A 17,174-nucleotide genomic window follows, 5' to 3' on the forward strand; every position below is an offset into this window, starting at 1 on the left:
TTAGATTTTTTTGGTGTTCCTATTTCACTTTGTTTTTACTTCCGGTGAGAAAGTGAGGCCTGCAAAAGAACGGTTCATTCAACAAATATTTGTCCGTCAGCTACTGTGTGACAAGCTCAACATCAGTTACTAAACACAATGTTTTCATCAGACTCCCTGAAGAAATCCACACTGAGAATGCTCAAACCCCCAACGACCCTCAAGAAAACAAAGATAAATAAGTCACCTTCCCATCCAAAAAGATTCCCACCTGGATCACAGTTCAGAAACCAAACCAGCTGAGTCCGCTGAAGGCTCCCCCTCGGAGGAGCTCAGCTGAGGCGGTGGCCCCTATCGCCATTTCTCTCCCCAGCCAGGCTCCCAACAAATGGGAAAACTCAAACCCAGCTAGGCCACTGGCACTTTAAGAGCAAGACAGGGACCTGCTCTCCCCTGAGCCTTCTGACCCAATTACCAAGTCCTGCAACTGAAACCTTCCCCCCTGGGAGCACAGCTCACAGTGGGCAGGGGAGATGGCATGTGGTGTCCAAGTGCCCCCCACCCCCATGTTCTTGGCCTTAGTGTAGGTTGCTTTGTATGGCAGCAAATCAAGCTATCAAACCATGGAGAACATTTACCTTATAAGGAGGAGGGAATGCATATTCTCCCCAGGGCAAGTTCTAACCTTCTCTTCCTCAGTCCTGTCCTGAGGGGGATGGGGCAAGGGAAGAACAAAGAGAACAGGGAAATGGGCACTAAACTGGTCCACCTAGTAAGGGGCTTTTGAGAATTTCTATTGCAATATTGGTCAGTCCTGCGTTTGGGCCGGGCAGACACGTGAAATCTGCCTCTTGACGGATCATGGACTTTGAAGGAAAAGGGTTATTCTAGTTGATCCACAACACATCGAGAAAAAATTAAGGCAACCAGGTCAACACAAGGAACTGCACAGAGTGATGGGGAGGGAGAGGCAGCCACCCATAGAGATCAATGACTAAGATCTAGAACCCTGTGTTCTCAGCCTTCTCCCAAGATGGCAGTGCACAGAGCAACCCTGCCCCTGCCTCCTCCTCCTCCTTGCCCCACCTCCATCACACCTAACCCTCTCCACCTTCCGAAAGTCGAAAGTCGACCAACATCTCCTCCACCTGCCACCCAGTAACTAAATCTATAAAAACAGGCAGAGAGAGAAAATTTTGGCAGCAACCAAAATAACAGAGAAAAATGGCTAATTAGACATTCATCGGCTACAATATCAAGCAGCCAGTAGCATCGAGGCATCTGAAAAATTTTTACTGGATTTGGGAAAATGTTTAAATAAGGGGGGGAAGGCATCGTACAATATTGACTGTATAGTAGTATCTCCATCTTGTAACATAACATGCATTTGTGTACAGATGCACATGGAATTTTAAGAAGGGAAAGAAATAATACATCAATGCAACAAGAAGTTCTTAGTGGTTACCTGGTGATAGGATTGTGGGTGAATTTTATACTTGCCTGCATACTTTTATATATGATTCACATTTTCCTACAATGACATGTTTCGATTCACAATTTAAAAGCAAATCACTACAAGTAGTATTTTTTTTTTAGCCACAGGAAGCTAAAACATTTCTTGGCCATTGGAAGGTATAAAAGATGGCCTTCAGCTAATGAAACCATGGTAACAACAATCCTCTGTATCTACATGGGCTTTACAGTTTTTATGTGCACTTTTACTTAATGTGTCAGATTTTCTCCTCATGATCTAGAAGTGGTATTGTTATCATCTCCATTTTACAGCTGGGTTAACTGAGGCACAGCGAAGTGTTTTATCTGGGGCTGAGACCCAACACTTCTGAGTCAGAGTGTGCTGTACCATATCCTCCCACTGCACCCAACCTTCCAAGTCCCTCCCTTCTTCTATACACCAAGAGAGTAAACCAAAAACATCAACAAAGATCTAAGCAGCATAGAGGGTCAACGAATTGGTTAGGGAGGAGACTGCAGGACACCCACCCTCAAACACACCTTAACCAGAATTCTCTTTCAAAACATTCCCGCCACCAAATCCCAATGCCCACAGAACAAGCTTAGCCTAGTTGAACTCAACTCTGGTATCTCTAGTTGCCATCACAGCAAAAGTCAAGGCCTGTGTCTCCAACAGGTATTCAACCAGCCAAAGAACAAAGATGTTAACCCATCCACTCCCCTTATACTGGGCACTCAGCAGGGACCCTTTCAACCACCCCAACACATGAACCATCCTCTCTCACACCCCCATTCCAATGAACAGGTCCCCTATAAATACCCACACTGCCACCTCTGCAACCCAGACTAGTTTCCAGAAACACGGCCACCCCAAAGCCAAGATTCACTGGTCAGTGGTTTTGCTCAAAGTAAAATACACACCCTCATTTCTTGTAGACAGGCCTAAGTGAGGGTTCTGCTTTTTCCCTTCCTCCTGGAAGGACCTGAAACGCTATCTTCTAAGTTCCCCAGTCTTTCCCCCATTTAGTTTAGCCCTGTTTAGGGGTACATTCTGGGCCTCTAGCCTTAATTTCCATGTCCTGCCTCCCTGCTTGATTGAAGTTGGGGGCTGGAGAGAGGGAGCTACAGGGTATAGGGTGCTGCTGCCCTGCATTATACAAACATCTAAACGTAAAGCACTCCTTTGGTTCAGCACCAGCCTTCACCAACCCCGACTCTAATGCCTTCCTCCTCTCTTTTCCTCGGCTTCCACTTTTGACATCCACCAAGAGAGCAGGGTTGGGGTAGGGATGACCCCTTTACTACACAGTAGGCTCCCTGTAAACAGTGGCACCCCAGGCCTGCTTTCCAATCAGGAAGACTTTCCCCACTTCTCCACACCCGCCCTCCAGCCCCTTCAGGCCAAGAGGGCCTCACCCCCAGAGCAACCACACCCAGCGCCACCCTCCCCAGCACCTAGCTTGGCTACTTGGAAATTCACCGGTGTCTCTCAAGCGCTGGGTAAGGGGTCTGACTGTTCTAAAAAATTCCAGGAGAGAAAGCGGGCTAAAGTTACGGGCCTCCCCGACCCGCAATTTCCCAAAACACCCACCAAGATCCAGGGCCGGCCGGCCTGGGAAACGCCGTCTTTGGGGATACAGGGGCCGGCCGGGCAGCAGCTGGTAGGACGAGAGGGGTGGCGGAGCCTTAGTGCTACACGATGGTGGGTGGATAGGGGCCGAGGGCTGCACGTTAAAGTTGGGCGGGGAGGGAAAGGGAGTCGACAGAACTGTGGGGTCGGGAAGGGCCCAGCACTCCCAGGCTAGGACCGCCCAAAAGCTACCTGAAGCAGAGCGACGGGCTCCCAGCCCTAGAGGGTATCCCCAAGCAAACAGATGTCCTTAAGCAAGCTTTCTTCACCCCCCAAAACTCTGGAGGGGGCCCTTTTCCACCAGCGGGCGTGCCCTCCCTCCCTCAAGCTAGTCTCCAGACGTTACCGTCCCCACCTTTCTTCAATCCGGCTGCCAGAAGCGAACGTCCCTTCGAACCAAGTCCCCAGTTGCGATCACCGCGCTCCTCGCCCGGTTGAGCAAGCAACACCTGGCTCTGCGCAGGTAGGGACTGCGGGCTCCGCTCCCGATCCCGCACCGGCCCTTACCTGCCCGGCCCAGGTGCGCCAAGCTCACGTCAGCGCCTCGCGGGGTGGGGGACGCCTCGGCCCCGTCTGCCGTCCGGCCACGCCTCCCAGATGTGGCCACGCCCTCCTGCGTTCAGGATTGGAGGGTTGCGAGAAATACGATACTCTGTGTTCCTGGGCGGCCCAGCCCCGCCCAGCCCCTTCCCACCACCCTCCCCCACTTTTAATCCCGGCTGAGAAAATCCCGGGATTCGGATCTAGACCTGACCCTTTTGGGGCTGGTGGTCTTGTGAACTGGAAGCGACTGGGAGGAACTCTAAGTCGAGAAGACTTAGATCTAAGTTGAGAAGGTGCCTCCCCTCCTTCATGCCCCGTAATCACCCTGTGGTGTGGAGACAGTTAAGTACAAGTAAGGGTTTAGAGATTCTGGGTTGGCCCTACTACCTGTGGGCCTGTGTTAGTGGAGTGCGGTATGGGGAAGGGACTCAGGACACTTGGTCCCTGCTGAGGGAAGCCCTGTGGCTTCCAGGGCAGAAATTCTGCCTTTACTCTGCCTCTTAGCCCTGTGACCCTAAGCGAGTTACTTAGCTGCTTGGTTTCAGTTTCCTCATCTATTCAGTGAGAATAATAGTCCTGCCTTTTCCAAATACTATCTGGTAATGATTAAAAGCATGGGCTCTGGAGCCAACTATTGCGATTCAAATCCAACTCCATCAGTTGCTACAGAGTTGGGAAAGTTTTTTTTTTTAGGAACTTTTATTGAGATACAGTTAACATACAATAAACTGCTTATATTTAGAGTGTACTATTTGGTATCCCAATCTCCCAATTTGGGAAAGCTTTTTAAGCTGTCTGGGCCTCAGTAGAAGGAGGTAAATAATAGTACCCACCTCAAAGGGGTGTTGTGGGCATTCAAAAAATTACTTCATATAAAGTGCTTGGAACAGTATTTGGCACTTCCCAAGTGCAGTATAAGTACCACTTTTATTGGTATGAGGATAAAAAGTACCATATAGGCAGTGCCTTGCAGAATAAACAGACATCTCCTACTATTACCTGAGGTTCACAGTCTGTATGTCCCCTAACGGGTGGTTGATGAAAGTTCCCTCACCTTTCCCACTGCATATACAGTACATGCTTACAGTGAGCTGTGTACCAGCACAGGAGATGCTGAAGCCCTGGGCCGTCACAGGTAAGAAGGGACATAAGCAGGGTACTTAGGTTTTGGAGTTTAAAGCAATGAGTGAGAGACCATGGTAAAGTAGTGTTATGGACTGAATTGCGTCACCCCTAAATTCAGATGTTGAGGTTCTATAACCCCTAATATCTCAGAATGTGATCTTACTTAGAGATAGCGTCTTCACAGAGGTAAGCAAGTTAAAATGCAGTCGTGGCCTGGTGGCGTGGTAGTTAAGAATCTGCCTGCCAATACAGGGGACACAGGTTCAATCCCTGGCCCAGGAAGATCCCACATGCTGTGGAGCAACTAAGTCCATGTGCCACAAATCCTGAGCCCGTGCACCACAACTACGGAAGCCCACGAGCCCTAGAGCCCATGCCCCGCAAAAGAGAAGCCACCACAATGAGAAACCCGTTCACCGCAACAGAGTAACCCCGCTTGCCACAACTAGAGAAAGCCTGTGTGCTTTCAATGAAGACCCAATGCAGCCAAAAAATTTAAAAATAAATTGGAAACATTTTTTAAAAAATGAAATCATTAGAGCGGGCCCTAGTCAAATATGACTGGTGTCCTTATTAAAAAAGAAAATTTGGACCCATGTAAGGAGAAGGGAAGGGCTGTCTCATCAGCACAGCCAGCCTATTATTGCTGATGAGCTCACTGAACAAGCTGTATCTTCCATCTGGCCCAGGGCTGGGCTCCTGAGACCAAACACACTGCAGGCGGGTGTGAGGGATGGTGGGGAGACCACCAGGAGAGTGTCATTTGAGGGGAACCAAAAGCACAATGGCATACAAGTATGAGCCCACACATAGACATTCACTTTTGCCATAGCCAAAATTACCATAACTAAGGTGATTTCTTAGTGATCTTCTTTGGAAGACACTTTTTTTTTTTTTGCTGCCCCGTGTGGCTCGCAGGATCTTAGTTCCTCAACCAGGGATTGAACCCAGGGCTATAGCAGTGAAAGCTCCAAATCCTAACCACTGGACTGCCAGGGAATTCCCTGAAGACACATATTTTAAAATAAGAAAATTTTAGCTGGGAGGGCCCTTCAAATCCTCTCATCCAGGGGTGAAACTAGCTTAGAGATGTTTGTTTGACCCACACGGTTTTTTAAACATCAGGAGATTTCACATAAATATCTAGATTCTCAGCATCTCCTGAAGAGCCAAGTGCTCCAGACAGCCTGGGTCAGTAGCTCCATGAGGCAAAAGCTGCCCATTTAGATGGAGTCTACATATCAGTCGGACAACCCCACCCTACTGGATACACTCATTTACTTTAATTGCCTGATCCTGTAGGCATATGAGTTTGCAACCTCTAGTCCAAATATCCCTTTTTTAAAAGTGAGAAAACTGAGGCCCAGGGAGGTAAATGATTTGCTCAAGGTAATTTGTAGCAAATTAGCCACAAAGCCAAGACTAGAACCCGAGCCCAAAGCTCTTTCCACTTGGACCCTGTTCAGCACCCCAGCAAGAGCCTTTTCTGACTGTGCTGCACTGGTTGTTGATTTTTTTTAAGTTACCGATGCATCGAGACACTGTTGATACTATGGTGAACAAAACAAAGTCCCAACTCTTGTGTTATTCTACTGAAGAATCAAAGAAAGAGGATAAAGCAGGAGGAATTAAGGTAGAGAGGAACTTCCTGGCTCTTTAAATGATGAGAACTGGCGATAGGCCACCCTGAAGTCTCCTTTGCTTGAGACATACGTCATCTGCTTGGCCTGAGAAATAAGAACATCTTGTGAGTCCCTGCAAGGGTTCTAGAGGAATTGGTTCTTCTATGTTCTCGAAAGAGCTCTATTGGGATTCAGACATCCCCAGTGTGGCTTGAACCTTCAGTGTTCTCAGCGTTTTGCCCTCTGTGCCTGCTTAGGTGAGGCACTGCTGAGTCACTTGTGAGTCTGAGTTTCAGGCAGTGGGATGCATGCTTCAGCACAGGGGCCCTGATTCACAACTACAGGGAATCGGGGAATTTCCCTCTCTGGCTCCCAGGAAATTCTTACCTGGTGAGGAGGGGTCTTTTTCACCACCCTGAGGCTTTAGCCTCTACAATATTAAACATATAACAATAAAGCCATGGGACCCAAATCCCACTCTCTTCTTGGCAGAGTAGAGGGCATGGCAACTGCAACCTTTCCCAATGGCTTGGTACAGTGGAGCACATTCCTGGAATCAGTGACAGCAAATAATCTCAGAGACTGGGCACATCAGTGGGGCTGCTGAAGAAAGGGTGTGGACTTCAAGCTAAACAATGCAATTCCGTGCTCTCTCAGAGAACTCAGACCCCAGCCAGCCTCTGGAAGGCAATTCTGGAGCCCGTCAGGTCTCCCCCAAGTCCTTTCTGCACCCTGGTTTATCTCTTGCTCCATCAGTGTTTCGAGGTACTGGGGCTACAGGTGAGCCTAACACATTGCCTGAACCACGGCCTAAATTGTAATGCACCTTGGTGTTGCCCCTTCCTCTGTCCCCTAACCCTCCCTAGACTGCATCCCAGAATGCAATCCAAATCCGAGAATCGAGACTTCTGCAGCAGAAGCTGCAGCAGAAGCACATCCATAAATGGATCTCACTTCCCAACCCAGACAATGAAACAGACTTTGGCTTGGGACTTTAGGAGAACTCCCCACTGAAGTGTTCAGAATTATTTGTTTCTGACTCTTTTTTCATCCTTGGACCAAGCTGAGCATTGGTAATTATTCTCAGAGAAGCAGCTTTCTTTATTCCAAACTTGGATCTGTATGAGAGGAGGAGGAGGAAAAACAAGGCTCAGTAACTCCCTCAGAGGTATTCTGCCCCCCTGAGGCCCTCCCTCCAATCTTCTTCCCTTCAGTGCCAATCTGAGAGTCCACTTCCATCTCCCCTGGAAAAGGAAGTTTCCACTGGACATGCAGGCAAAAGAGCCAAACAAGAAGTTACAAGTACCATGAACGTTCATAGTCCTGATTTCAAATGTGTTGCCCTGTTGGGACAGAGCAGTGCCCTGATTTTGACTTCATGGTCAGCACCAAACAACCTATCCTGTGATTATCTGTGGCTGTGAAATGAGATCGTGAATATGCAATATCCTGTGTGGATGGGAGGGCTTCTCACTGCTATTATCTGCTTTTTGTTTCCTCCCGTAAATCATTCTTTCTGGGCCTCAGTCAAGTCCTTGAGGGCAGCAAGGCACAGGCCAGACAGGAACTCTTGTAAGTCAGGAGTTCCTGGCACAGGTCTAGGTGCAGGGTGAGCTCCATGAGCACCGGAGAAAGTGTTAACTTCAGAAAAATGAGTTATCTGGGGATACAGGATCATTGGGGGACAGTGTGATGAGAATCTGGACTTCTGTTCAATGAGACTGTTCAATGAGACTGATTTATCAAATGTGTTTTATCTTGTCTCCCTCCCTAGGCCATTCCAGTAAAATGACAATGAAGGAATAAAAAAAAAAGATATTAACCCACAAGGATAAGAGAGGACAAAAGCACAGATGGGGAGATAAGATGGGATGAAAGATTTCCACAGAAAATATTAGGAGACGAAATATTATTTCAACAAAAATAAGGAGTGGGGAGGGCTGATGTTTTGATTATAAAGCTTTCAGTAATTTTTAAAGCAGATATACATAAAATGGTACTTTTTTTAAAGAAAGAAGAAAGAACACCTGGGAATCAGTCGATACCTGGGTGTCAGATCTTTCTTTGATACTTGGTGACAGCAGAGCTTGTCACTGTTGCTATCTGAGCCTGAGCACCTTCATCTGAAGGAGCTGAACAAACCCCACAATCACCTTCTAGTTCTAACAATTCCTAGTTCTACAGGTAAATTCTAGAGGCAGCACTGACGTCCACAGAAAAACAACTTGTGCTTTGGAATTAGTCAAAACAGTCTCAAATTTCCCCTCTTTCGACTCCTAGCTGTGTGAGCTGGCTAGGCCTCAGTTTACTCAACTCATGCATGAGGATACTGCTTATTTCTCAGGACTGACAAAAGGATTAAATGAAATTAGTAAAGCAACATATAAGTAAAGCAGCAAATGTTATTTTTCTCCATGGCTGCACCTCCCATATTTAGGCAACGATCTGGCACAGTTCTGGGCACCAAGCATTGGCTTAGTTAAAACCCGAAGGGTTCAGAAATGAGCTACTATATATTTATTCTGGGGCAGGGAGAATGTAAAGCACCTCATTTCTGTTGATTGGCTTAGGAGCAAGGTCCAAGTGTGGATGTCAGAGCCTAGTGAATAATTCCTTTGAGGAGATGTAGCTAACTAAAGGGCAGACAAGGGAGGGCATAAATGAGAGTTTCTTTGACCAAGTACCAGCCCCACCTCCACCCCTCCATCCCTCCACCCCTCCACTGTGGGATCTTTCTCTTAACAGAGTCCACATACCCAACCTCAACCTAGATTATCCTCCTATTCAATTACCTATGGTTCTGCAGAAAAGGTAAAGATGGTGTCCACAGGGATTCCTGCTCTCTTGAGTGGCTCTGGACTGGCACATGGATTTCCACACTGTGGGCTCCCTTCCACACTACTTTCTCCACATCACTTAAAACTTTGGTTGTATAGCATTCAAAAAGGTCATTCAATCTAGATGCTGCCCCTGGACACCTACAACCTGACCCCCTCCTCAGTTCCCACAGCCTGAATCCCAATTTGTCTGAGCTAAACTGAGGCCTACAAGGCAGCTAAATGCCATGAAGGGTTAGCCCAATCCAGGAAGAAAGGAAAAATATACATACAAATATAGGAGTTCAGTGTTGATCTCGTGTAACCCCTGACCACAAAAACACCAGACTCAAGATCAAAAAGGATTCAGATCTTTTCTAAGACGGACCCAAACCAGAGTCCTGGTCCCATCCCACATGAGACACAACCATCACTGCTTCATTCATCCTCCAGTAAATATTTATTCAGCGCTTCCTGTATGCCAGACGAAATCCCTGCCCTCATGAAACTTACTGCCTCCTATTGTTTTTGTCTCCTCCTACTGAAGTCCTCTGTTTAAACATTCACTTGTATATCCTTCTACTATTGTGGCCCCATCCTATCCCCCAGCTTCCACCCCATCCTAATCTATCCTAGGGCCCTTTGTGAGCTATGATCCGTTTACTTTCCTGGTTGAAAAGATTCTGTGATTTCCCAATGTTTATTGCATCAAGAAACTTGATTCACTTATCCAACAAATGTTTATTGTGTATCTACTGTGTGCCAGGTTCTGTTCTAGGTGCTGGGGACACAGCCGTGAGCAAGACAGAGAGGTTAAAAACTTCTGCTCTCATAGTGCTTATAGACTAGTGGGGGAGATAGACAATAACCAAGATAAACAAGTACAATAAGTAAAGCCTGTTAGTTGGTGATAAGTTCTAAGAACAATAAGGCAACAGGTTAAGAAGGGGAGGGGGTGAGGGAGAAGTAAAATTTTAGATAGACTAACCAGAGAGAACATGACATCTGAGTAAAGGTCGAAGAAAATGAAAGAGGGACCCCTGGGGATAGCAGAGGGAAGATGGGTTCAGAAAGAGAGGCTGGCAGGTGCAAAGGCCCTGAGGTGAGAGCATGCCTGTCCATTAAAGGATGAGCAGGGAGGTCAGAATGAAGCCCAGTGTCTGGCAGACTGAGGAGAGAGGAGAGACTGTTGGGATGTGAGATCTGAGATCTAATAGCTTCAGCTTTTACTCTGAGAGAGATGAGGGGCCACTAGGAGCTTCTGAGCAGAAGAGTGACATGGGGTGACTTGTTTTGCAGGATCACTCTGGTTGCTGTGTTTAAGATAGAGAGAAGAGAGAAAAGGGCTAAGCAGGGAGATGCATGGGAAGGCCCCTTGCTGGCCCTCATCTATTCGTCCAATCACATGTCTTACTATTCCACTACCCTGCAGCCCTATTTGACTCTTCTTCCCTGAGCACACTTTGCAGCTACTGACCCATCATCCTTGATGAAGTGGCCTCTACTTGGAATAATAATAATAATGGGAATAATAGCTCCTACTTATCCAGTATCAATAATTTCATTCAATTTTTTAAAAAGTATTGTCTAATTTCACTTACAGACACTATTTCATTTAATGTTTATATTTTGTCCCCATCTATTCGGGAAGCTGAGGCTTTTTACAAGTTGCCACCAATTGGAAGTTCCCTGGGCCCAACCATAAGATATAGAACAACTGATACCCCTTTGGTCTCAAGTAGACCATTTGCATCTTTGAGGGTCACCAGACCATATGACTCTCTGGGCATTTCCTCACAGGAAGTCTGTACAAAGGGAGAGGAAGATGTTCAAGATGACCCTTAAAGGTCAATATCAATTATCTGGATAGAAAAATGGAAGCAAAAGACACTTTAGGCAAAGAGAATAGCACTTCGCAGGTTCAGAAATATCACATGGGTTGGTCAAGAAACCACACTTTGCTGGTGTGTAGTATTTATAGGGCTGCGTTAGTCAGGAAACAGACCTGGAAGACCTAGATTATCATATCAAAGAGCTGGACTTTCTCCTATTTACAGTGAGGGAGCATCGAAGGGTTTAGGTAAACAAACAAATACACAAAAATATTGCTTAAATTTGAGCAAGGTAAGAATGTCTGGGAAAGTTGAGGACTGTGGCTACTTGAAGAGCATGTGTTCCTTTTAAAGGAAGCAGCCAGAGTTCTGGCTGATGGTTGCTGTACAGAAAGCCCAGTTTTGCCACTGGGAAATCCAGATTTTTATATAAAATCTTCCAATTCTTATATGTTTGCAACAAGTTTTTTAAAAATTTTAATTGCATATAAAATTTTAATTGCATATAAAACCCCCCACAGGAGCTGCCCTTTGGGGGCTTCTGCCTGGAGCACAGGTAAGCTCCAGGAGGACAGGGACTTGGTCTTATTTCCGCTGTATTCCCAGTGCTTGCCACAGAGCAAGGCACTCCGTAGGTGTTCAAGCATATTTGCTGAATACATATGTAGGGTTACTTATTAGTATTCATATGTTACGCTTGAGGAAACTGAGGCTCATGGAGGATAATAGATGACATGGGAAGTGGGCACACTCAGGTTCAAGTTCAAATCTCTGAACTTGGAAATAGACAAAATGTCTTGCAAGAGAGATGGATTAAGATGGACTGAGATTAGAACAGTAGAAACAACTCTTTATCAGACTCTTACACCACCCCCGTCCCCTATGCAGGATGTGGGGACAGCTCCAATGTCCCATGTGTGGCTCCACCTGATTTTAACCCCCCTGGGAGACTTCTGATCCCACTCTCTGGGACTGTTTTCCCTCTCTTATCTTGTTCAGACCTAGGAATCAGAGATGAGGCAGCCCACTCACCACCTGTCCCTTCCCAGCACACTGACATCTGTAAAACGTTGGGTTGCTAGCAGTAACAGTTTTTCTGGGTCTTTCAAATCCAAACAAGGACCCACCAGATCTTGCTGGCCAGGAGCCCGGCCAACTAAATCCCTAGGGGTACCAGGTAGCTTCAAAGCATTTTCTGCTCTAGTTCACTCTTTTTTTAAAGCTATTCCCTTTTTAAAAAATTAATTTATTTTTATTTATTGGCCGCGTTGGGTCTTTGTTGCTGTGCACCGGCTTTCTGTAGTTGCGGAGAGTGGGGGCTACTCTTTGTTGCAGTACACGGGCTTCTCAGTGTGGTAGCTTCTCTTGTTGTGGAGCATGGACTCATTAGTTGTGGCTCGTGGGCTCTAGAGCGCAGGCTCAGTAGTTGCAATGCACAGGCTTAGTTGCTCCGCAGCATGTGGGATCTTCCCAGACCAGGATCGAACCAGTGTCCCCTGCATTGGCAGGCTGATTTTTAACCACTGTGCTACCAGGGAATCCCTAGTTCACTCTTTTGCAAACATTATTAGCAGAGCTATGCATGGCTGCTGCATGCATAGAAATGGAAGGAGTGGGCTCTACAGTAGAAACTAACACAACATTGTACAGCAACTATACTCCGATAAAAATGAATTTAAAAAAAAAAGAAAGAAATGAAAGGAGGTGGAAAAACAATAGAACCAGTGAAGGGGAATTTGGGGAAACAGAATATCAGTGTTTGAGGCTTCTAAAATCAGTCAGGATTTCTGCAAAGATGTGCTCAGTTGACATAAAATCAGTCCTTTCTTCCTTCCCCCCTTTCTTCCTCTCTTCCTCCCTTCATCAAATCAGACAGTAGTTTAGTTAGTCAGTCAAGAAACATTTACCGTTCAGTGTTCAGCATATTCCCATAATTGGCAGGTAATGATTTGAATGATGCCTGTGAACTGTGTCACACTTTATTCATATATTCACACACTTATAATTTATTAAGAAAAGATAAGGAGAGATGGAAACTCTAGCATGTTTTACCAACTATTACAATTCACAATTCACCAACAGGGGAAAGCTGTTGTTGTTCCTCTATACAATTCTAAGAGTAATTTACCAATTTCTGGACTCTTTCCAGAATCCTGAATGTGAAAGCATAGTCACGGCTCAGTGCTCTGCTTTCTGTACCAGAACCCCCTGTGCTGCACTGCTGGCCAGTCAGTTCGATTGTACACATTCATTTTCCTTAAATGGATGTATTTTCCAGTCCATCGGGGGATTTTTCATAAATTTAATTTTTAAAAGAGTCTTATCCAAAGTCATTCAGCTGGTAGATGGTGAGTAGGAAGCTGGCTGTGCCTGATCTGTCTGATTCCATGCCCTTTCCATTAGGTCATGGAGGAGAACCGGAGCTTTGGAATGTTAATCTTGCCCACAGGCCTGAAGTGATATCCCAGGATGTGAATGTGTGTGACCATCTGTCTGTCCTGGGGGCGTGAAGAAAGCAAGATGCTCTGTCCTTGACCCTGACTGACTGAACCCAGGGGCTAGATCTGGAGTTTTAGGGGCCTGGGAACCTCTCTCTAAGTGTGTCAACGTCTGGAGGCCCCGAGAGTTTCACTGTTTCGGAGCAGGCATGGCCACCTCCCAGTTGCTATTCTGTGCTATAGCAAGTACCAGCTTGTCTTCCCTTCCCACCCAGCCCGGGAAACCAGAGGCATTTCTAGCTCAGGCCCAGACCCGTCCTGGCCTGGATTCCACTGCCTAGGCAGGAAGCTCATCTCAGCCCAGGGACCATTTCTCTCTGGTTTTTGTCACAGAGGAATTTCTATTCCAGCAGTTCAGGGTGATGGGGGCTGGTGGGTGGCCATGGGCTTCTCCCTTAAGGTACAGAGTGGTGGAGTGGATATCAGGGTGTAGAGAAGGAAAGAGGGAAGGGAAGGGAAGCTTGAGACATTCCATCCCTGAGGTTGTTTTATCCCCAAATCCAAGGCAAATAAAGGTTTTGGGAAGGCTGGACTGTCTGCCCAGCAGCCCAGCCCTGAGTCCCCGCCTCGCCTCCGAGAGCTGAAAGGAGGGCTTTCTCGCATTCCCACAGCAGGGTGGGAAAGAGGCTGGGTCTGGGCAGGTCTGGAGAGCGCCTGTTCCCTGTGGCCTTGGGGGAACACGCCCCGACCTGCTGAGCTCTCAGGTAGGAGTCTCTGGGTATGAAGCCCAGCATTTTTCCTTTTTGTGCAGGGGCTGTGTGTGTGTGTGTGTGTGTGTGTGTGTGTGTGTGTGTGTGTGTGTGTGTAAGCAGCAAATACTTGTCTACGGCAACCATGTGCTTTTTGCTTATCTGAAATTCAAATTTAACTGAGTGTCCTGTGCTTATCTGGCAACCCCAATGCAGGGGGCAGTGCTTGAGAGAACTGGACTGAGGCTGACACTCCATCCTCCTCTCTCTCCAATTTCAGGGAGGCAAGGGCCAGTTTCTGGACACATATCCCTGCCTTGATCTGCTCCCCACCCTGAAGCAAGAGAATTCCTTGGACATTGCCTTTCCCACACATCTAGGGCCCCTCGGACTTCAGACTTCAGTTCTGAAACTCCAGAGACTTTCATGTCAACCGGTAATGCTCCATCCCGGAGTCCCTTTGAAGATGAAAAGCTCTCCTGAGAACTGAAGTGCTCTGTTGTTGTAATTAACATAATTAAAAGCAATTTTGCTCACAGCCCTGTAGGAAACAGGGGGATTTCATTTCTTATACGAAATACCTACCTTACTCTCCCAGGAGATGGCCAATCTCTTCTAATCCAATACTTGGGTAGATATTCCCTGCCAGCCCCAGTCCCTTCTCCCACCTATCCTGACTTCGACTTGTCTTTTTACTTGTTCAGATGATTTTTCACTACAAGGCACCTGGCTGTCCAGTCACAGTAGCCACCCTCTCCTGGAAGATGTCTATGCCTTTTTGATGAATGGTAAAGCCTGGAGCTAGCTACCCTAGCTCTAGACCAGACAGAAGGGGTGCCAGCTGCTGCCATCTCACCTCTCAACCCCAATGCCTTGACCACTAGGACCAAACTCTTCCTTGATTCCAGGAATCAGGTTGTTGCTGTGCAGAGTGACCATGTGGGAGGTGTATAAGCATTTCCTTCTGAAGGTAGCTGGTCACACAGTGGTAACCAGGACAGCTAAAGGTCATGCCCAGAGGTCTCCTCCAGAGTCTTAGTTATTTATTTCTAGGAGTGCATCCTTCTGCTCTCCCCAAGGAGGTGATCAACTCTTGCACAGTAAGAGCCAGAGCATTTCATTCCCTAAAGGTGTAGCATAGAGGAGATATTCAGCATTACTAACAGGGTTGTGACAAATTAATGTTTGTGATAGTCCAAAAAAGCATGTCTGCCTCTCTGGATTACCAGGGCTCTTAGCAGCTAGCTCTGGGAAATGGCCATGCACTTGTCAAGTGAAGAATTCGGACCCTTAAGAGCTATACCACTGGGAGCTAGTGGCATGCCTGAGACTGAGTATAACAAGTCAGGGGAGCTGGGGCAGGGCACGGGGAGGACCAGGGAGAATGTCTGCTCATGCCCCCGGAGCACAGCCAGGCTTCAGCAGTGACTGCTGATGAGTGTAACCAGGACTGACCCTTTGGACTGGGTCAGCATCACTGAGAGACTTGGCCAAACCAGAGGGAAGACTGGACTTCTTGCTAATCTACTCATGGAGAAACTTGGTGTCTTAGTCCATTTGGGCTGCTGTAACAAAATACCATAGACTGGGTGGCTAATAAACAACAGACATTTATTTCTCACAGTTATGGAGGCTGGGAAGTCCAAGAAGATTTGGTGTCTGGTGAAGACCCACTTCTAAGTTCTTAGAAGGCCATCTTCTTGCTCTGTCCTCCCATGGTGGAGGAGATGAGGTTGCTCTCTGGAGTCCTTTTTATAAGGGCACTAATCTCATTCATCAGGGCTTCACCCTCATAATCGAATCACTTTCCAGAGGCCCCAGCTCCTGCTACCATCACACTGGGGGTTAGGATTTCAACATATGAATTTGGCAAGGGGAGAGGGGGACACATTCAGTCCATTGTACTCAGTGTCATTGGGATTCTTACTTTAAAAGAGACTCGGTCCCTTTAGTTAAAGGCTGAAGCACAGGGACAACTTTGAAGAACAATTATTCTTCAAATAACATACCCTTCGTAGGAAATAAAGCTTAATTATCTTTTCTAAGAGAAAAGGCTAATGTTTTCTTCATTTTTGAATCAGGGCTACCCAATTCGCTAATTTTATTATTACTTTTTTAATGATTCTTCATGGTCTTTTTTGTTTTTGGAAGAACAAACACTGATTCCTGGGTATATTCCTGGGTGGTTGAAGAGAATGTCCTCTGGGATCCCAGCTGACAATGCTCAACACCTACCCACGCTGTCCTCATCTCCTTTCCTGCTTTGTCCCAAATTCATTCACTGTCATCCACCCTAGCCATCAAAGGGACTGCAGTTACAGTTACTTTAGGATTGGAGGACACAATGATCCAAACATTTTTCTGGCTCCAAAATCCCCTTTTCAGGCAGAGCTGGAGAAGCTCTGATGCAGCATGAGGTAGTCTGCCACTGTACTCAACACTGACTCACAAGCAGCTTTGCAATCTGCCTCTGTGGAATTTTCAGTGCCAGGATTTATGGTAAACTCATGAAGGACATCTTTAGTTGCAAACTTTATTCCTAATATTTTTAGTTCTAAGCAGAATAAATGTACAAAGAGGAAAACAAGGAGAAATAAAAAGCACAAGAAGATGCTAGGAAACCTTTTTTCATGAGAAATGTATGGTTGTCAAATATGGGAAAGGCTGACATTCTTGGGTCTTCCCTATGTGAAGAAGAAAATCTGCCCTCCAAATGGAAGGTAAATCATCACCCAAGGAAAAAGATTAAGATCACTGAAGCCTCCAACACCACATGTAACAGGCTTGTCATGGGAGGACCACACTGGGGAGTGATTTGCTAAACAGTCAAAAGTGGGAGAACAGGACTTCCTAGGTGGCCCAGTGGGTAAGAATCCGCCTGCCAATGCAGGATACACGGGTTCGATCCCTGCCCCAGGAAGATACCACATGCAGTGGAGCAACTAAGCCCGTGCAACACAACTATTG

The 17,174-nt window shown here is 46.7% G+C and overlaps 1 protein-coding gene across 4 annotated transcripts in view; it reads right to left on the reverse strand.

Moving 5' to 3' along the window:
- IRF6 (interferon regulatory factor 6) overlaps positions 1–17,174 on the reverse strand; it is a 32,750-nt gene that overhangs the window by 12,512 nt on the left and 3,064 nt on the right. For 2 of the 4 annotated variants that reach the window (XM_057727414.1, XM_057727415.1), the window contains exon 1: positions 3,438–3,623. The exons of 1 other annotated variant lie outside the window; for it this stretch is intronic. The gene's annotated coding sequence lies outside the window, so the exon portion shown is untranslated. Of the gene's footprint in view, positions 1–3,437; positions 3,625–17,174 lie in introns of those variants that run through there. One more of the 4 variants, XM_057727417.1, reaches the window with a different exon arrangement.

Source organism: Hippopotamus amphibius, chromosome 3 (assembly GCF_030028045.1).
Source record: "Hippopotamus amphibius kiboko isolate mHipAmp2 chromosome 3, mHipAmp2.hap2, whole genome shotgun sequence".
Taxonomy (NCBI): Eukaryota; Metazoa; Chordata; class Mammalia; order Artiodactyla; family Hippopotamidae; genus Hippopotamus; species Hippopotamus amphibius.